The sequence below is a fragment of the Nematolebias whitei genome, chromosome 9, assembly GCF_014905685.2.
Source record: "Nematolebias whitei isolate Nwh7 chromosome 9, NemWhi1, whole genome shotgun sequence".
NCBI classification, from domain to species: Eukaryota; Metazoa; Chordata; class Actinopteri; order Cyprinodontiformes; family Rivulidae; genus Nematolebias; species Nematolebias whitei.
This window is the reverse complement of record NC_056506.1, coordinates 46,316,831-46,339,072: the sequence shown is the minus strand read 5'-3', so window position 1 is coordinate 46,339,072 and position 22,242 is coordinate 46,316,831. Positions and strand designations below refer to the sequence as shown.

At 41.6% G+C, this 22,242-nt stretch overlaps 1 protein-coding gene across 1 annotated transcript in view; it reads right to left on the bottom strand.

Moving 5' to 3' along the window:
- LOC119414301 (contactin-associated protein-like 4) overlaps positions 1 to 22,242 on the bottom strand; it is a 152,921-nt gene that overhangs the window by 129,926 nt on the left and 753 nt on the right. The gene's annotated exons all lie outside the window — the stretch shown is intronic.

Here is a 22,242-nt window from a genome sequence, read left to right as displayed (position 1 = left end):
CTGATCCTGCAGGATTTTTTTTGTGCCAGAGTTTCAGTACAAAGGAACATACACAAGATATAAAAAACAACACTACTGACGGTGTTTCCCAGAGATCAGTGGTCCACAGCCTTTATTGCACCACGGACCGGTTTAATGTCAGACAAACAGCTTCATGAGCTGAGATCATCGTCTGTTTTATCAGTACGGTGAAAGTTCAGAGAACTCCTGCAGTGATTCACACAGATTGTTCACAAAAGCACAGGAACTTATGCTTTGTGCAAAACGTTTAATTATATTTTTGTGTTTTATAATAAAATTACCCATGACTTTGAACTTTTAGGGGCAGAGATTTTTTTGAGCAAAAGCAAAAATGTGAAGCGACAGCTCTGATGTGATATTAGAAAGCTTGTTAAAATTATAGTTTTATTTATAGTTTTATAGTTAATCTTTGTTAGGCGGGTTGAAAAATACGCAGTGTAATCCTTCAAAATGCACAGATACGGCTGCGCACCTCCACCTGTCTGCTCCAGACCACGTAGATGAATTGCTTTGTTCTTCACCAGCAGTGTAGAACTGATCTGCGCATGCGCTGAGCAGCAACCGAAACTAACCACTTGTGTACGTTGACCTGTGTCAAGAGTGAGTCATAGACTGATGTGGTAGAGAGAATCCGGTGATTTTCAAAAAAAAAAAATTCCCCTTCTGTGCGGCCCGGTCAGTGTTGCCAGGTGTACAATAATTATCGTATTTGTACGAAAATTTTGCCCTCTGTACGATGTACAATCAATAATCCCAAAAAAGGCCAAATATACGATAATTTGACCATTCCGTGAATGTGTGGTTGTAATCAGTTGTCATCAGCCTGTCGCAACTGTCTGTCGGAGTTTTTTTGTGAACTCTGACGGCATCTGTGTCAGCAAACAGATGGAAATTCCAGCCAATCGTGCTTTTCTAAATGTGACCTATGAGTGACGTGTTTGCGTTTGCCTCAGAACAACGGCCATGATTGGATGAATAGTCCGCTGCACCCGCCCCATTCGTGAGGAAAAGAAAAAAAAGAAAAGAAGAAGCAGAGCTGGTCTGGAAGCGGACTCATCACTACTATGGTGCATTAATAGATGTGTTATTTTGGTTATGATGGGTGTACGATAATTTCCCTCAAAATACGATAATTTTATATTTCTAGTACGATAATCCTACATTTCTCACCTGGCAACACTGGGCCCGGTACCCATTGACCCACGGACCGGTAGTGGTCCATGGCCAGGGGGTTGAGCACTACTGCCCTAGATAACTTGCCATGGCGAGGCGCTTATTTCATGCGTGTGTTTTTTTTTTTTGACGGGGGGTGGAACATATGAGCTGCGCTGAGCTGTTTGTTCAGGCAGTTTTAGAGCGTGCGCAGGGGGAGGGGTTAGCGTGAAGGAAGAGGCAGCGTGAGCACTGCATTCAGTTTTTGATAACAGTTTCTGTTTTAAATGTGCTCTATAAGTAAACTTGACCCGACTTTTTAGCTAGCGCGCCTGTACTGCGTTATGGCAGTGGTGCAGACGGGTGGGCGGGGGCAGTGCGGGCAGTTCAAATAGGTGGGGTGCTCGGTTCTGTTAATGGGGCAGGGTGCCTCACTTGTATAATGGTAGGAGAAACACAGAGAAAATAAAAAATAACAGAGAATATAAAAATACCAGCAATTATGTTGTAAAACAGGTCAGGTGCAGACAGACACATTAACGTGTTTATCGTGGTGCAGGATTAATTTTAATATGTGAAGAAAGGGGGAGGAGTTGAAAAGTTTGATAGCCACAGGGAAGGACTTCCTGTGGAGCACCTCAGTGGTCTCAATCTACAACTGAAGGTGCTGAGGTAAGAGTCCAGTGTGGCATGCAGGGGGGGTGCACTTGTGCACATACACATGCACTTGTGTATAAGCCGCAGGTGTTCATGTTGTAACAAGTGGCAGCACAAAGCTACTGAGAGAGATGTGCGGCTCATGTTGTAGATCAAGAATCAACCACCAGATGGTGTTTTATAAACTTTATCTTACTGTTCAACACGCGCAGACAGAGAGAACCCCACAGTTCTTCATGACAACTACCTCCCTCACTCGTGGTTACTGAATGGCCTAAAACAAACTAACACAACGCACACTGTGTTGAAAATCAATGAGAATAAAAGTGTTTTAAAAGAGATTTAAAAACGAAGTGAAGACGCCTGTCTGGTCTAAGAGGGAAGTCTGATCCAGAGTTTAGGAACTATGACTGAAGAAGCTCTGAACTTTTCAGAGATGACCAAAAGCTGCTGGTCAGCTGATCCTAGGGTCTGTCAGACAGATATGACCATTCAGGCATTCAAGTCAACATGAACTTTTAAAATCTACATTGAAATACAACGGGCCAAAGGAGTGAGGAAGGAAATGGTGAAACGTGGTCAAACCTGCGTGCTTCGGCTAAGAGGCGGCACTTCGAACAAGTTGGAGGTGAACACGAGAACCCCCCCCCCCACCCCCAACATAAAGTGCAGGACAGGTATCAAGCTGAGTTGGGATAAAACCATAAATTATTCTCTCCAGAATCACCAAAGCCGTGTTTTATTATTTTATTTATATAATTTGTTGTAGTGGCAGAACGGAGTCCTGGTGGAGCATTGGGGCAGTGCATCCATGACATGAACCCTGCTGGGACAGAACCGGCCACGCTGGCCTGATGCCAAGGCTACGACCCCATCAAGCCGTTTAGCATCGTGCTAGAGCGGCACTGCAGCTGCAGCCATCACGGTCCAAAGGAAACGGGCCAGAACTGGGTCTGGGGTGTGGTACAGTCATGGGTATACAAGGTAGAACAGTAGCTGCTGGATTAGTGGAGGAGAAATAAAAAGCTGAAAAAAAATCTATTGCAAGAGTATTGCAGCATCAAGATGGATTTACTCTAAATGTACTTTGATCAGGCAGGACCTTCATTCAGTGTGTAAGTTTCAGTAATGAAAAAAATAAACATATTTAATTATTACTAACGAAGATCATCAGCGTTTTGTGTTTTTGATTAGAAACACTCGAGCATCCTTTGTGGAAGAAAATAAAACCATTCTGTCACAACTGTTGGATAATTTGTCCAAGAGCTTGTTAAAGTTTTGTGGTTCTTTACAAAACCTTGTCTTAATTTACGTTAATAAAAATATACCAAGGAACGAAAGTACTGTATAATAAAGTATTTAGTTGAATATTGTTTGTAATTTTACCACAGCAGACACATTACAGCTCAATGCAACTCCTCGTTGCTGCACAATTAATTGGAAGATTTTTATACATTTCTCAATCTGTGATTTTTATGAAGTTACAGAAAGTTGTAAAAGAAAACAACAACAAGATACTAGGAAGTAATTTTTCTGGTTCCTGGTTCAGACTACTTCACCAAAAAAGTCATTCTAGTATTTTAACAGCCGTGTCTTCTAAAAGAGAAACCACAGGACTTTTTAAAGAGGTTTGGAGCAGAAGAGTAAATTAAAAAGATTTATTTCAACCCAAATTAAAGATGCAAATGGACACATGATCTATATCTCACAAATCTGAACGAGTACATTGGTATTTGCACAACAAGCCCAGACACCTGTGACTGATTTATTAAACTACAAAGCTGTAACACAACTCAGACGATGCTATGAGCTGAATAATATCCTCCTTGTTTGTAGACAAACACTCGGCTGCTCGACGGTAAAGTCTGCCTCCTTTTTGTTGCTTTCTCCATCTCACATTCAGCTCACACTGGAGGATCAGCACGAGGTCGGCTCTTCTGAACCGAATGGGAGAGGTCAAACGATACTGAGAAAAGCCATTTTCATCCCCTGACCTCATCCAGAGGGAATCAGAACGAGAGCGAGGACGGCGACAGAGTCCAAACGGCAGCGAGGAAGCTGGAAACATCTGAAGCTGAATCACAACGGTTTTTAAAACTCCATGGGTCTTGGATCAGTCCAACACGTTGTTTCATTTCACAACTTCCTGCTTGAGGACTAGGGGTTAAATTTAGCTACTGAGCTAATTCCAGCACATTTACGATTCTTTTGTGTGTGTGTGTAATATGATGTGTTAATTATTGTGCATTGTCCTAGATAAATACAATTTAATAACAATAAAAGTAATATACAAAGATGAAAAGAAATCAGCAACTCTCTAAATGCAGGTTAGTTAAAAAAAAAGATCTGTTAGTGAACAAACGACTCTTGGAGGTAAATATACTGAACGATTAACAAATTAGGATTAAATGAGTCCACCAGGAGGGCAGAGCGCAACTAAAACAAGCAGAACTGACCAAAAAAACTAAAACAATTTCAAGTTTAAAGGATTGAATATCGCTCACACTTTTCATGTCAGAGTTTTAGACAGAGTTCATCTTACGCTGAAAAAGTTTTAGCTGCTTTGGAGAAACTTTAAAAATAACATTCTGTGTGATTCAATATGACATTTTAATATCTTACATGATTTGTTAGCTTTTGGAGAACGAGTTGTGAATGACCCTCAGCTACTACCAAAACAAAATTCAACTCCACATTTTACTGATCCACAGCCTTTTTATGTGTTTACTGGGTAGGCCTGTCGCAATAAACAATAAATCAATTAATCACATAATAGATGGAAATTATTGACCTGTTTTCATTTATCAGCTTTATTGTTTTATCATGTCTCTCTCTCTCTACTGAAGACACTGGATGACAAAAAGTTCAACTCTGGTGTTCTTCACTGACCCCTCCTTTTCTCTTCTCTCTTTAAAATATGTTTTAACCATCCAAAATCATGTTTTTGGATCGTTAAATGCAGCTAAGCTGAGAAGCTAAGCTACGAGCTAAGCTAACAGGCAGACAACAGAAAAAAAACTCCGTCTTGTGGAAGCTCCAAAATTCACAGTTGAAACCCGTGCCTTTGTCTAAAAAGTTGTTTTTCTCTGCAAAAAGAAGCTGAGAACTTGTTTACTGATTTTTTTTATTATAAGCTTTGCGTGACAAAATGCTATGCTAAAGAGCTCAAACCACACCGAGCGTCCGCCATTTTGAGAACGAAAAACAGGAACGAGAGACAGCCCATGTCACGTCAATGGGCCTCCCTCCCACACGCTGCTCCCTCCCTCACTATCCATCCTTCAGTTCCAACAGTCTTAAACTGCCATTCAGTGGTCAAAAAAGGTACTACACACAAAAATTAACCAACATTTATTTTCAAATTTGACAATAATGACTAATTATTGTCAAATTTCAAACAATATTATTGTTTATCGCAATCATTCCTGAGACAATTAATCGCCCAGCAAAATTTGTTATCGTGACAGGCCCATTACTGGGGTCAGTTAGCTAAGACAGCTACCTTGAGATGGGTTGACTTTAAAAGTTAATCTGTTGTAGAAGCACATCCAATGATTTTTTTCCCCCCCTTAAAGTTTGATTAAAATCTATATAGAGGTTCAGGAGATATTTTGCTAACAGTCAGACATACGCACACACACACACACACACAACTATCGCCATTGTTGCCTTTCGTCACCTTTCACAATAAACAATAGATCGAGTCCTGCCCGGGGGCCTTTCTGGGGGGAGTTTGTATGTTCTCTCCGTGCATGCGTGGGTTTTCTCCGGGTGCTCCGGTTTCCTCCCAAAACACCAAAAACATGCATGTTAGGCTGATTGGTAACTCTAAATTGTCCCTAGGTGAGAGAGAGAGAGAGAGAGAGTGAATGGTTGTTTGTCTCTATGTGTCCCTGTGATGGACTGGAGACCTGTCCAGAGTGTCCCCCGCCTCTCGCACAGGGCTTGCTGGATATGGGCACCAGTGACCCCCATGACCCAAAAAGGAAGAAGCGGGTAAAAGATAAAGGATGGATGGATGGATGAATTCAAAGAAAGACCAATAAGACAACACAAAATAAAAGCTCTGACTCAGCTTCGACTGAAAGCCTACCCCCCACCCCCACCCCCACACCCCCCCAAAAAAGACCAACTTTGCTTAACTGTGCTTGCTCTTCTATATGCTCTAATTATTTTTGTTTAGCGTGTTGGTCTTTCATTGACTTTAATACTTTGTTATGTTTGAGTGGTTTGCTAAATGGACAACCCTGGATAATTTCAGAAGTAATAGAGAAGTAAAATGTGCAGTGACCTTGGTGACAAGCGTGGTTTGATTTGGTAAGTTTAATGTCTCGAGTATAATATCAAATTATGACAGTCATAACTAATACATGAGCTGCTGCAAATAGAGTTCTAAGTGTAAAATCCATTTACTGCTGGAGCCTCCCGTCGCAGAGTGATGGAGTATCGTGACCTCCACACATGAAAGCTGATATTTGAAGTGACAACAAGTCATCTCCGATGACAGCGGCTGCGTTTGATAAATGGCTTCATTGTTTTGGGAGCCACACTCGGCCTTGAAAAAAAAAACACACCAGTTCGGAAGACCCTAATACCTGTAGATCCACTGGTTAATAAAACGTCTTTCATGATCGGTGGTTTCTCATTTGCTCTGTAACCTTGACTTCATCAGATCCTATTCATGGCTCCACTTTGCCACGGTGAATTTCCATAAATGACACAAAAGAAGAAATATGAAGGAGATTTCTCCTCGGATACTTTAACCTTTTTTCTCATCCTGGCTCCTGCTGATGCTGCCCTCTCATGAATCACAAACAACCCGGGGATTTAAAAAGAACTTCAACAAATATTCACATACAAAATAACGCAGCGGTATTGTTCATCTCAGCCATAAATTCCCGGGAGACAGGACTCCGCAACACTTAAAATGAGTTCAGATTTACACATTCCACCCTCAGCATTTACCAGATTCATCCTGGAGCAAGATGAGGGGATACTTCAGGAGCACAGAGATTTCATCAGGCGCTCCTAATATTCCCCCGGAGCCTCTGCAGCTTAAATAACCAACTCTTTCTAAAGGCACCCAATAGCCTTCACCGTGTGAATAATAACACCCCTGACTTTGCCATTCAGCCTCCAACATCTCAATAATTTACTCTAACTCATATTAGGTCCCTTCAGCCTGAAGCAGCAGAATAATCAAAGCTCTGCTGCCACACAGACCAAACCAGGCAGGCCGTACAGAATAATGAACTTAACCACTATTTCTGTCAATAAAGGAATGAAAATATGATCACTTCTCACATATCAAACAGTGATAGGTTTCTTTTCTTATCCCACTGTTAGGCAGGACAGGATGGCCGTCTTCTATACGGGAAACCAGTTACTAGGCCCGTCATGATAACAAATTTTGCTGGGCTATTAATTGTCTCAGAAATTATTGTGATAAATGATAACATTGTTTGAAATTTTACCATAAATAGTAATCATTGTCAAATTTAAGAAAAAATGTTTGGTAATTTGTTTTGAGTGTAGTACCTTTTTTGACCACCAGATGGCAGTATAAGACTGAACATAAGGATGGCTAGTGAGGGAGCGAGGAGCGTGTCTCTTTAAGAAATTGGGAGGGAAGCCCCTTGACATGACATGGGCTGTCTCTCTTCAGTTCTCAAAATGGTGGACGCTCGGTGTGGTTTGAGCTCTTTAGCATAGCATTTTTCACACAAAGCTTATAATAAAAAAACAAGTAAACAGGTTCTCAGCTTCTTTTTGCGGAGAAAAACAACTTTTTACACGAAGGCACGGGTTTCAACCGTGAATTTTGGAGCTTCGACATGACAGAGGTTTTTTCCCATAGCTTTGCTTCGCTAGCTGCATTTAACGATCCAAAAACATGATTTTGGATCGTTAAAATGTATTTTAAAGAGAAAGGAGAAAGGGAGGGGTCAGTGCAGAGCACCGGAGTTAAGCTTTTTCTCATCCAGTGTCTTCAGTAGAAAGAGAGAGACACGAAGAAACGATAAAGCCGATAAATAAAAATGAGGTTGATAATTTTCATTTATCATGCGATTAATTGATTTGTTGTTTATCGCAACAGGCCTAGCAGTTACAAACTTAAAATTTTATTATTCAGGCTGAGAATGCAGTGACTCACCAACCGATGAATCACCATCACTTAAACAGCCAAAGAAAAGGGCAAAAAATGCAAATCGGTGCACAAACACACTCAGAAGGAGTACCATTAAGATGGGATTAAAGTCATTTCGTATTCAAGAGATAATCTGTCATTAGGCTATGATTACGGTGCACACTTCAATGAAGCGGCGGAGATAAAAACCTGGAGGAGAAGTGATAAGTCTGAGAGAGTTTTAGTTATGATGACAAGGAGAATGAAACTCACTTTGAGATGAGTGACCTGAACAAACTCCGTGATTATGTCCACTTACACCCAATTTAAAATGCATTTCAGACCAAAAAGAAAAAAAAGGTCGATGAAAGGGGTCTGAAGTAAGGAGTCCGAGATCTTACAGATACATTCGAGGTTCTGCAGAAGAAATGTGAAGGTGGTGGTGTAAGAGTTCAACCAGCTCAGACGTAGCGCCGACTCCTCAGCCAGATCTGACATGCATAAAATGAGCGACTTGCCTTCACTCCTCTTAGAGGTTCTAACACATAGTTCTGTTCAAAAGTTTGAGCTCCATATTTAGTCAAGCTTTGCTTCTGAGCAGCGAGGCCTTCTTGTAATCCTAAACCGGTCCTGATCAATGCATCAGCCTTCAGCTCTTGTATGTTAAGTTCTCAGATAAAAGCTCTGATGTGTTAGCATTCAGGGAATGTGCTGGGGATGATTCTCAGCTATTATAATAAGAAATATTTGCTCAAAATATGCAAATTTGACTGAGTTTATAGACATTTTTGTGTTTCTAAAGTGAATTAGTAGTGGCAGCCACCTCATGTCAGATTAAGTAAAACCATCCTTGGGTGTCCTGAAAGGCGCTTTTTAAACAAAATGATTATTATTATTATTGTTAGTAGGGATGCACAATATTTGATTTTTGGCCGATATCCAATATGCCAATTATGTTAAAACTTATTTGACTGATAACCAACACCCATACCGATATTAATTTTCCTAGCTAGACTACATAGCTTGCTCTGTTGTAGAATTAAAACACTAAATTATTCTGAATGTTTTTTGTCATTTGGCCTGCTACCAAATGCAGATGTCAAAAAGGGGTTGAAAATAATGCAACACTTCAACTTGAATTATGTTTAATGTCAAATTTATTCATGACATTTACTCTCTTTAACACAATGACAACACTCCAACTGTACAACTTTGTAAATTTTCACACATCTAAACTCAATCTGTTCACAAGCGACGTGAAACGTGCATAACTAGTAGTGCATTAATAAATATACTTGACAGTTTCTTAAATTAAAAATTAACTTAAAACTGAAGCCTTTTATATCGGTAAGTTATTGCGATTGAATGGCCGATGCCCGATATTTAACTTTATTGCTAATATCAGTTGATACCGATGCCGATAATATTGTGCATCCGTAGTTGTGAGTTGTGGATCCAGCTAATGATTAAAATATGCCCATGTTTGCAGAGCTGTATTAATGGCCGTGCACATTATTTTGATGCCTATATTTTACCTGTCTTGTCCATTTTTGTGCACATCTTGGCAGTGGCTCACATGTTTAGGAGTTATTCTAAAAGAGTTGTATCTGGGTGAGTCTGGGCACCATGATGGCTTCGTGGTTAGCACAGTTGCCTCACAGCAAGTAGGTCCTGGGTTCAATCCCTGGTTTGGACTTGGGGCCTTTTTGGGTGGAGTTTGCATTGGTTTCCTCCAAGTACTCCAGTTTCCCCACAAAGCCCATAACATGCATGTTAGGCTGCCTTCAGGCCAAGGTCTCTCTTTCAAGAGATCTGTCTGGTTAAAAAAAATGTTAATAAAAAAACACGTTTTTTTAATCATCAGCATGGTTTTAAGATCTGTACATTTAGGCCTCAGATGTTTTCTGTAATTTTGCAGGAGGCAAAATATAACTCTAGTGGCCATGAAACTAAACTGAGACTAGTTTGAGACAGGTCTGAGACGCCTACAACGACTCTACCACTATTCTTTTAAATAAAATTTGTTGCATAAACCTTTTGAACATGTTCAAAGTTCAAGCAACAAGACTGCAAGTCTCTGGGGCTCTCACGAAAAAAAACAAGAACCCATGCAAACATTTTGAGACACTTTGGAGACTCCCTTGAGAATGCTGTTCGACATCTAGTTGCAGCTCAGTGAGATCTATCTTAAAAGACAAACAAAGACCCCCCCCCCCCCCCCCCCCCCCACACACACACACACACACACACACAGAAACAGTCAAATACATTTTTTTAATTTAAACCTTTATTTAACCAGGAAAGACATCCATTGAGATTATTAATCTCTTTTAAAAGGATGTCCTGGATACATGACTGCCTACCTTACATATAAACCTTCTATGATATTTAATAATTCATTCATGCACATAAATGCCGTAATGGGCCCAAATACCTACAAAATATAAATATGCTTAATTACAGCCACAGAAAGCTTTCAACATTTAAACCAAAGGTAGTTTTTCCACTTGAGCATTCAGTGTCAGTATTTACTGAACTCCTGCATTTGGTTCAGTTACGAACAGCTGTGTGCAATTTTCAGCAGTTTTGTGTCCCTGCAAATATAAACCATTCTGCCTAAATTATAGTATTGTGAGGTAAAAGTTGGATTTAATAAACAGGACTTTCTTCATTCTTTAGAAAACTATGCCTGCAGTTGATTTATAACTAAATTTTGAGGCTGTAAACAAAAAGATACAAGCAAACTCTTTTATATGGAGATTAGAGCTAGTTCGGATGATTTAGACGTGTAATTCAGGCCTGCTGCTCAGGCGCTGAGGAAACACAAATGCCAAACCTCACTGGGCAGATTTTAGCCCCTTTCAGTCACTCTGATAAACAGCTTTAGTCAGACCTTGCCCCCGGCTCCGGCAGAGCTCCGAAACAAATGAAACGTGGAGGGAAGAGTTGGTGAGGATGATTATTAAATGAGCGATGTTCTAGAAGGTGGGTTCTCTAAGGAGCAAATAGCTGAAGGATAACTGATTGGTTTCAGGGAGCCGCTGGTTTGTGGATTTGTTTTTGGCACATACTCCTTCAGGTCCGAACGCTGCAGTGAGACGTTTGGGTTTCATTTGACTCAGTGCAGCTTCAATCAAAGCTTGTGCTGCTCATGCAGTAAACTTTACTTCACAACGCTGTGCTCATAGGTGGTGTTGATTCAGATTGAACACTACTAAAAAACAAAAGATCTGCAATTCCTTTGGACTATGGTGTTTGCAGATGACATTGTGATCTGTGGTGAGAACAGGGAACAGGTGGAAGAGGTTTTTTTGTTTTTCGTTTTCTACATTCGCCTTAGAATCTAACTGTTTTTTGTTACTTTTCTGTTTTTTTAGCCATCCTATTTGTAAAAAAAAAAAAAAAAAATTGTATGACTTTTTATAATTGTTTATTGTTGTCGCTGTTGTCCATTGTTGTCATCGTTCTTTGTTGAAATCAGGTCTCTCTTGTGAACGAGTCCTCCAGGCTCAATGGGATTTACCTGTCTAAATAAAGGTTGAATAAAAAAATTGCACTTTCAAGAAGAAGAAGAATGAAAATCAGCCGAATTAAGACAGAGTCCATGTGTGAATGAGAGGGAGGAGGTGGAACAGTGAGGCTACAAGGAGCAGAGGTCTTCAAGGACTTGAGGTCCACTGTCCAGGAAAATGGGGAGTGTGGTAAAGAGGTGAAGAAGAGAGTCCAGGCAGGATGGAGTGGATGGAGAAACATCTCGAGTGATTTGTGACAAAAGAGTGTCAGCAAAGGTCAAAGGAAAAGTTTACAAGACAGTGGTGAGACCAGCTATGTTGTATGGTCTGGAGACAGAGACATGGACAAAAAGACAGGAGACAGAACTGGAAGTGGCAGAAATGAAGATATTGAGGTTCTCCTTAGGAGAGACAAGGATGGAGAAGATTAGGAATGAGATCATCAGAGGTACAGCACAGGTTGAACAACTGGGAGATAGTTAGAGAGGACACACTGAGATGGTTTGAGCATGTCCAGAAGAGGGATAGTGGTTTGGACATGTCCAGAGGAGGGACAGTGATTTGGACATGTTCAGAGGAGGGACAGTGGTTTGGACATGCTCAGAGGAGGGACAGTGGGTATACTGGTAGAAGGATGTTAGAAATGCAGCTGCCAGGAAAAAGACAAAGAGGAGACACATGGATGCAGTTAGAGAGGACATGGAGTGAGGACAGAGGACAGAGTGAGGTGGAGGAGGACTCATTGTGGAGACCCCTGAATAGGGAAATGCCGAAAGAAGAAGAAGAAGAACACAAAACATGTAATTAATTACATAATTAATTTCAGAAAGTTTACATAAAACCCATCATAAAATTGCTCATCGTCTCTCTGTGTTGCCTCAGACATGCAACATAAAAATAAAAACTCCCTCTGTTCTCCTCCTCAGTGTAACTCCCACCCAGTTGAATATCTCGCACCAAAAACATCTACTTGCATCCTCTGTTCTACCCCAGTCCAGAAAAACGCTTGTGTCAAAAGCTACAAACATCCACCGCTCGATCCCTCAGTGAGGGGGACTCCGGCGTACCGCTTGTTATTTTGAAAACATTTCTGTCGAGGCTGATGGAGTGTTTTTCAGATGGACTCAGATGCAGACAGAGGAGCTCAAATGAAAAGGTTACTTGAAAAACAAGAGGCTGATGTGGCAGCAAACTATAAAATATGTAACTAAGAAGGTCTCACCGGATAATCAGGATGCAGAAACTATGAATGAACACGGGATCAGACATGCAAGACAAATAACTCTGGACTGACTGGACTAACGGACAGAGTGTATAAATAATAACTCTCCAGTATTCACACATTTCTACAGACTTACTGCTGGAAATATAGTTTTATATTCACATTTTCATTTTCATGGTCACACCATTAGCCCAAACTTAGTTTTTCTTATGGAAAAGTTGCAGCTTTTACTTTTGGTTTTCAACAAACTCTTCAGCAGTTTGTGTAAATCAAATCTATTCACATTGTGAAAGCTAAGCTAACAAACATGAAGCACAATAAAGCTCGTAGATATTTTAAATGTTTAAGGCAGTATATTATAATTTCTCTCACCTAAAAACAGAACCAACCTCAGTAAACTAAATATTTATCAGCATTAGAGGTGATTAAACATCAAATCTGTTTCCAACAGCTTAAAGAGTCACTGTTGGTTCAGGCTTGTGCCGTTCGGCTGCTTGTTTTCGAGTCCGTGAACCCGCAGCGACTCTTTACTGTTGCTTTATTGGATGGCGATTAAACGCGCAGCGACTCCGCAGGCTTGTTGACGTCCCTGAACCTAATTAAGTCAAATCCAGAGACGCGTGAGCACCATCGGTTGATGAACTCTGTATTTGGCCTTTGTTGTCGTTTAGCTGAGCGTTTGTAACGAACGGAGAGGAATCTGAGGGTTCTGCCTGAAAACGTGCAGCTGGGATCCCTGCAGTGTGAACTTAATATGCTGCTGCAGTTTATGGTCCGTGCATGATGAGCGCGCCACAGGGTCACGCTTGGCAAGAGGAGCCGGAGACGGAGGAGAGGCTGACGGAGGAGAAACAACTGCAACAACAGTATGCCGATGAGACGGAGATTATCGTCCAAAGCTTTGAGAAGTACGTCTAATGGGATTGTGTTGACGGGACGGCAACCTCAGCTTTAACACTTTTAATGTTTTTATTTTATTTATCATTAACGATAAACAAAAACAAGCTGTAGTCGTGTTGGTGATGCATTCAAGGTCTAACGTTCAGCAGGTGAAAGCACAGAACAGAGGAAGAGTCTGTGCGTTGTAAATATATTTTAAATTCACGTGTGGGGAGTGGTTGTGAAGAGGTTACAGAAGGTGAGCGTGTGATCGGAAGGTCGCAGGTTCGACTCCCCGGACAGACAACATCAAAATGTGAGTGGGATTGGTGAAGAACCCACACCTGCCTCCACCCTCATTTGCCCCACTCTGGGTCCTTGAGCAAGACCCATAACCCCCCCCCCCCCCCCCATCTGCTCCACACAGAGGGCTGTGGTAGCTCAGTGGTCGGTAGTTGCATCAGGAAGGACATCCGGCGTAAAAACAATCATCGAGTCTTCATGTGAGATCGTTCACTGTGGTGACCCCTGAAGAGAAAGGAGCAGCCGAAAGAAGAAGAAGAAGAAGAAATACAGGAAACTCCTGCTGCTGAAAGGCGAAGATGGATGGTGTCTGTTAGCAAAATATCCCATGAACAACTGAGTAAATATTAGTTATACTGTTAGGAAATAATTATTGGATGTAGATCTACAACTGATTAACAGTTGAAGCCAACCCACGTCAAGATGGCTGCCACAGCTGACTGATCTTAGAAAACACAAAAATGACTAAAACCCATTCAGTTTGACAGATATTGTGTTAACGTTTGGTGTGGCAGTAACTTCAGAGCAATCACAACACCATCTCCAGCTACTCATCGCACAAGGTATTTCCATAAAACTCTAACAGGTGGAGCCTGTTTGTCTGTTAGCAAAATATCTCATGAACCACTGGACAGAGTTCATTGTAAAGTTTTAACTGGACGTACATCTATACAAGTCAATGTATTCAAGACAGTCGAAGCTCATCAACATTAGCCATCACAAAACTGGCTATAACTCAATCAGTTTTACAAGGAGCTAAAATGTGATGTGGTGGTGGCTGAGAGTCATCCTGAACACATAGTCTGACTGTGACATCTGAATATCGTGCACAACAGTATTTTCACCGTTTGACCAAAACAGCTACAACTCCGTCACGTCTCAACAGAAGATGATCTCAGTCTAAAACTGTGGTGGGCCAAGTGCATTCCACAAGAAACGCTGAGATTTTAATCCTCGTTAAGTGTTGGAGTCTGGAAACTTCCCATCGAAGTTGAAAACACGGTTGTTCTAAAACTGAGCTGAGACGTGGGCTTTGTCCTCGAGACACACGTTAAGAGCTGTGGAGACGTCGCAGTCGTTTGGACCGGCTGAACTCCACTTTATCGTTGTACTGGCCGGGATCCACGTCTTACTCGGGTTCTGGCAAAAGGCCGTGATCCCTGCAGAATACTGAACCATTTCCATCCATCTCATTTGGTGTTAAGTGCTCTGTCATCTCTGCTGAGGAGCTTGGCTCAGAGAGAGAGCAGGGCGTCTCGTTTGCTGTAATCACTGCTGACACATGTACAGTGATAAACGTACAGTCATTTATATATTCATAGCTCGGCTGCACATTTATATTTATGCTCAACTCCGTATGTTCTCCCAATAATTAATTTTAATGTGCGGGGCTTCAGCACAGCATTTCATTGCATCCATTTTAATTTCTATTTCAAACGAGTTATCGCCCGCCGCTGAGGGTGAACACGGAGCGATAATGTTATGGCTGATGTCCGAGTGTGTCGCAACAACTTGACAGAATTTAATTAAATGTTTCATCGACATCTATAACTTAATCCAAGATCGTCGCAACAACAAAGAAATATGTGTTTAAAACTTTGGCGACAACTTCTGGATAAATGTTAATGAAACTTTCCAAACGTCGACTAGTTTAGTGCTTGTCTCTGATGGCATTTTAGAAAGTAAAATGAAATTAGGTGATATCCTGGTGGTGTTTGCCTTATTTTGTTTTGGTTGTTGTTTTATAAACAGTTGCACAAGCCATAGGTGTCGCAACAATTACCGCTAGATGTGACGAGTACGTCCCCCCCCCATCCTTTACAACATACTCATTCGGACCCTGCCACATTTACCATGAAATATTAGTTCTACTAGAGTTCTTTCGTGATTGAATCCACTTGATTAAAAGGAGAAGCCAATAAAAAAATCCACTCCGGGTTTTCCTTGTTACCTACACCAAACTCACATCGCATGCAATATTTCCTCGAGGTCATGTGCCTTGGCAGGATGTTCACAGAGGAGGAGGGAGAGACAACTCTGTTTTGCATGCTAGCTTAGCGCCACGTTAGTGCTGGCCGTTGTTGAAGTGGGTGGGGGCGATAGGATGTGCGAAAGAAGTGGAGCGCTACATGTGTAGCATCTTAGCTAACGTGTCTATATTGTGCACCATTAGTTTAGTGCTACATTAGTTCCAGAAGTTTTGGACATGGGGGTGGGGGGCTAGGATGCTTGAGAGAAGAAAAGTATGCTGTATGCACATAAGGAGAGCTGTTGGTCAGGTTACTTGTGCTGTGCTCTCTAAAATTGTTATTGAATCAAGTGTTTACTTATGTAGGTAAACATAGATGTTTAACAACCCATTAAAATAAATCAGAATGTAGGAAATGACATCTACTTCATTCAAAAGTAGATCCCCCCTCCCCAACACACACACACCAGTGTGTCACCCCACATTACAAATGCTTCTGACGCCAGTGGCACAAGCGTTGAATCAACAGATTATAAGCGATTTAAAAGCAGCTGAAAAGTCAGTCACTCAGCAGCACGCTGCCATCGCCTTAAAAATGTCTGGTGGCGTTTAACGCCTTGATGTCTATGGAGTGATGATGATGACGTCCACGTCGTGTCCGACAATGGCGACCCTGGCTAGCTTCTGGTATGTACTCGGCTATGCAGTAAAAAAAGGTTGCGGTAGCTCGGTGGTCAGTGCCGTGGTCTCATAATCCTGAGGCTGTAAGTTTGAGACCACGTTGTGTCAAGAAGGACATCCGGTGTAAAACAGTTGGCTAATCTAAAGTGCAAGTTTGCTTACTGTGGCAACTCGTGCAGAAAGGATCAGCTGAAGGGAAAAATGGTGATGGGGTAAAAGTAGGTCTTGAGCCTGTTAGACCCAACATGGACGCTGCTGTATCTCCTGCTCGATGACAGCAGCTGGAGCAGATTGTGACTTGGGTGTGCGGAGCTGCTGAAAATGATAAACATTCGAGCAAACCCAATTCAAAATGGCCACAACAGCCAAATGAATATAGGAAAAAAAAACGTTAAAACATTTGAACTTTATAATTTTAGCGTTTATCTGACAGATAAATCAGCTCATTATTGAGCCAAAATGTTAAGTTTCTATCAAGACTGAAGGAAAACCTTCAGGTATAAATAAATCATATTTGATTCTCAAACTATAAGAGCTTAAAAACATGACGAACTGTACAAAGACTGCAAATCCAGGACATGCTGTGAGTTGCAGAGAGAGCACCTGAGAGAAACAAGTACATGCAGACAAGAAATACAAAAAGAACAAATATTTCTGAATACTAAACGGGAGCATACTACAAAAGTATCACTGACAAAAGAGTCAAAGATACAGCAGAAAACAGACAAATGTGCTGGGCAGGGAAAAAAAGGAAAGTGCTGAGCGTAAAATAGAGCAAACTGAAAGTCAAGGAGGAGATGAGGGGTCATCAGAAAGTCAGAACAACCAGTGAAGAAGAGAACAAGTAGCTGCAGGACAGAAGGTGAAACAACAGAGAGTCATGTTGGTGAAGATGAAGATGTTTTATTTAAGGCTGGAAGACCAGAAGAATGAAAGGATGAAGAGACAGAACTCTGACTGCATTCAGCTTCCAGGAGCTCCAACCATCTCCAGATCTGTGGAGGCGCCAGGTTGTGGCAAAAAAAACATCCATCCATATTCGCTTCTACCTTTTTCGGGTCACGGGGGTCACTGGTGCCACTGGTTCCATCAGTCACTGTGTGAGAAGCGGGCAGGTTTCCAGTCCATCACAGGGACACATGGAGACAAACGAGACAACCGTTCACTCTCTCACTCTCAGCCAGAGACAATGTAGAGTTATTAATTAGCAGCCTAACATGCACGTTGTTGTTCTGTGGGAGAAAACCCACGCGTGCACGGAGAACATGCAAACTCCACCCAGAAAGGCCCCCGGCTGGGATTTGATCTGTAAACCTTCTTGCTGAGAGGCAACAGCTCTACCAACTTCACCACCGTGCCAGTGTCACCTCCCCAAAACATCATTAACTAAAATTCTTATTTTTACAATTTACTTTTATCACATTAAAACTATCAGAGTATTAAAATGTTTTATCTGTTTCAGTACTTTAGTATCGCCCGCCCGTAAAGTACCTGTCTGTGAGTTTCTGCACGAGATGTTTGTCTGTTAGTAAAATAATTCATAAACCTCTTTCAGCATGAGGGCAGAACGGCAGCGTTAGTACTGTTGCCTCACAGCATGAAGGTCCTGGGTTCAATCCCCTGGTTGAGTGGAGTTTGCATGTTCTCCTCATGACCAAAAACATGCATGTTAGGCAGCCTTCTGGTCCAGGTGTCCCTTGCAACAGATCTCAATGGGTTAAATAAAGGTTAATAAATAGTTAAACATTTATTCGTGTTGCGTCTACATCAATGTCTTTTTGGAATCAACCCTATTCAAGATGGCTGCCAGTTAAACAGAAACTTGGAAAACACAAAAAATGCCTGTAAAGCTAAAGTTTTGTGTGGTAGTAGCTGAGATTCATCCTGAACACACGTGCGCTTGTGCATAACGTTGGTTTTCAGGTTTGATCATAATGTCATGTTTCAAAGTAAAATAATTTGACTCCGGTAAGAAAAGCAGCAGGTGACACGCATGAACCGTGTTTGAAACGATGCGAAGTTTGTAAATAAAAAAAGAAAAGTTTACCCTCCACATCTCACTTCTTAGTATTTACGAAGAAAATGAGCAACTTACTTTCTTATTTATAAAGATGAAGAGTAAAAACTTTTCTATCGCAAAATGATGTATGACAAATTAGAAAAATAAAAAAAAATCAACACAGTGTTTAAGCGAACATTTAAAACGTGCGTACAAACATTTGTGAGCAAACAAGCCGATCAGAATCGGTTCAGCTCTAATGGCGCATTTCAAAATGATCGTTAAGACCGGACCAACATAAATTACGTGGTGTTCAGCCGTGTGCACATCGTTCTTTACCGGGAACCTCAAACAACCGAGTGAACAAAGCACCGAGTCAGGACCGCTCGTGTTACACTTCGTAGACACTTTTTGAATTAAAAAACTTGACAGATCAGTTGCTGGATGCCTGGAACTCATGAATAAAACTGTAAGTGCAGAAAGGCGTAAACGTGTTCATTTCAGAGTAATAAATGTGGCCCTCCTCCTCTTCACTTTAACACAATTTGGCCTGTTTTATGTATAGAATAAAACACCGACGCTTCAACAAGAGGAAGATAATTTTATGGACAGATGAAACTTTGCTGCAGTCACTTAGAAAGGCTTTTCTCCGGCTTTGTTTTTATTAAAAATATACGTGGAGCCAATCACCGATGGAGAAAAATGTCATCCCTCCGCACGCCACACAAGGGCTGACAGCTCTAAGTCACTTTATCTCTCTGCTCAATCGCAGCTTTGCTCACTTTGTACCCACATTTTATGGGTACAAAACGAAGCTGCCTGCAACAGTTTTCTTCATGTCCACCTCCACCTGCCTCGGCTCGTGTCACATCTTCCCTTCTATGTTTTGTAGCGACCTCGGCATCAAAGTTATAACAAAATATACTGTTGACTACAAGATAAACAGCGTGATCATCAGCAGGGTACCAACAGGTACGAAACATCAACTGACAGGGACAAACAGATCAGAATGAGATTACAACTGCTGGGTACGATATGGTCATAATCTGAGCAGCACCCTCACTGATGAGCTAATCTGCTGTGAATTCATTGCAGCTACAAGATTATGAGACGCTCCAACACTAACGATTATCAATACGTAGACGGTAGCATCATTTATTTAATCAAAACAACACGAACTGGACTCCAGTTCTTTCTCCAGTTCCATGTTCTTGGTTAACTCTGACGCAAAAACAGATTTTATTTCAGTGAACTTGAGAAAAGCTAATCGGGCGTTTGCTCAAACATGGGAGATCCCATTATGTAGGTTTGACTTTAATTCAATTCAGTTGATTTATAAAACACCAAGTCAGAACAGAAGTCGTCTCAGGGCACTGAACAGAAACATTCATAAATAAAAATAATAATTTAACATTATTTATCTGAGGAGCAGCTTAGAGTTTAACTCCATCACAGAACTCTCATCTTGAGCGAGCATGAAGGCGACAGTGGGAAGGAAAAACTCCCTCATGAGGAAGAAACCTTTAGCAGAACCAGGCTCAGGACAAGCGGACCATCTGCTTCAACCAGCTGGGTTTGAGAGGAACAGATACACAATGGCAGGTCAAGAGTCACATGTTAAGATAGAAATAGTATCAAATGAAAACTATTAAATTTTAAGGAAATTAGGTCAGTTTGTCCTCTAGTAGTCTAAACTTAAGACAGCATGAAAAGTCAACCCTAACTATAGGATTTATCAAAAAGTAAAGTCTTAAAACTGGACACTGTGTCAGCCTCACGGACAGAAACTGGAAGTTGGTTCCACAAGAGAGGAGCCTGAGAACTGGAAGATCCTCCTCACATTCTGCTTTTGGAAACTCTAGGAACCGCGAGTAAACCTGCAGTCTGAGAGCAAAGTGCTCTGTTAGGAAAATATGGAACAATAAGATCTGGAATATAAGATGGAGCTAGGTTGTTGAGGGCTTTGTAGGTTAGAAGTAAGATTTTGAATTCAATTCTGGATTTGACAGGGAGCCAGTGGAGAGAAGCTGAAACTGGAGAGATATGATCTCTCCCACTAACTCCAGTTAAGACTCACTTTTGTAATGAAAGTTTGAAAATGAGGTTAAAATTACAATCAGGGTAAAAACACACCGTTCTGTGTCCTACATCCTAATGGGCTTTAGGTGCAGTCTTAATAGTGTACTGGTTTACTAAGACACAGCACTGGCACCTGACACACAGAGCTGCACCAAAAAGGAAAATTCTCCTGGAGTCTCACCATCGTTTCATGGAGGACTACTGGGAGCATCCTGATGAGCAGCATCACGTCGTGGTAACTGAGTTGTAAATGTCTAAAAAAAAACCTCTGCAACATGTGGATAAAACGGCTCATGGAGTCATCGGGCTTTCGTTCTCCTCTTTGGAGACCATTTGCAAGCAGAGAGCCAAGAAGAAAACCTTCAGTTACGCCTTCCTTCTCCCTGTTCAACTGTCAGAGGTGGAGTTCGCATGTTCTCTCCGTGCTGCGTGGGTTTTCTCCAGTTTCCTCCCACAGATCAAAAACATGCATGTTAGACTGAGTGGTAACTCTAAATTATCCCTAGGTGTGAGTGAGAGAGTGAATAGTTGTTTGTCTTTATGTGTCCCTGTGATGGACTGGAGACCTGTCCAGGGTGTCCCCCATGGCCCAAAAAGGAAAAAGTGGCTAAAGATAATGGATGGATGTTTCGTAGAAAGATGGGACCCAACAACGTAGACCAAACACGGAGAACTCCAGTAAAACTTTGAACAATGAACTAAAAACAAGAAACGAGACAAGTAAAAAAAGAAACAAACAAGAGCACGGGGACACAACGATCGACTGCAGGGGGATGAAAACTGAGAGGACAAGTGGACTGGGACTAACGAGCAGAGTGGAAACACCTGGTCTTAAAAACAACCAGGAACAGGTGAGAGAGGGCGGAGCAGAGCTGAGGAGAAGCACTGAAGACACGAGGAAAAACAGAAAAACTAACAAATGAACCCATGAACTCAAGAACTGAACACTACACAGATTAGGGCGTTGACAGCCCTGACTGAACAACAATATAAAAACAACTCCCCCCCCCGGGCAGGACAGCTGCTAAACTCTTAGTAACGCTCAAATCTAAGGAACTTGTTGCTCCTCTAAATATGTTGAGATGATTTGACGAGGTCATGAAAACTGCAGCAAAGCATCGTCTGATGTGACCAGTCGCTGCAGTGAATGAAGAAAGATGTTAACGCTTCTGGAACAAGCACAACAGAAGCTGCTCATGGAGACCGGCAGCTCCGAGAGTTCAGAGTGAGAAGACCCTGAATGAGAGAAGATCGTGAGGTCTCACACGAGGAGGACGCAGGAGCACAAAACCATGTTTTACATCTGAGACGAGCCACAGGAAAACTAAAACCACTAGTCCTGATCTGAAGTGGGAGGTTCTCTTCTTTATTTAAAATGTCTATGTTTAGGAGAAACAACAGCTCCAGCCTCGATGACGTGAATTTCAAATCAAACCAACAGTTTGTGCCTGGATGAAGGTTAGAGGTGAGGAAGAGGAGGACAGGAGCAAGAGACAGATCCAGTCTGAGTACAGCCAGGAGGGAGACAAGACAAAACACGTTTAAGAGAAGAAACCTAAAAGAGTTTGCAGCTGTTTTAAAACATGTGCATCAAGTGGACGTCTCTGATCTTCATCATGAGGACGTCTCTGATCTTCATCA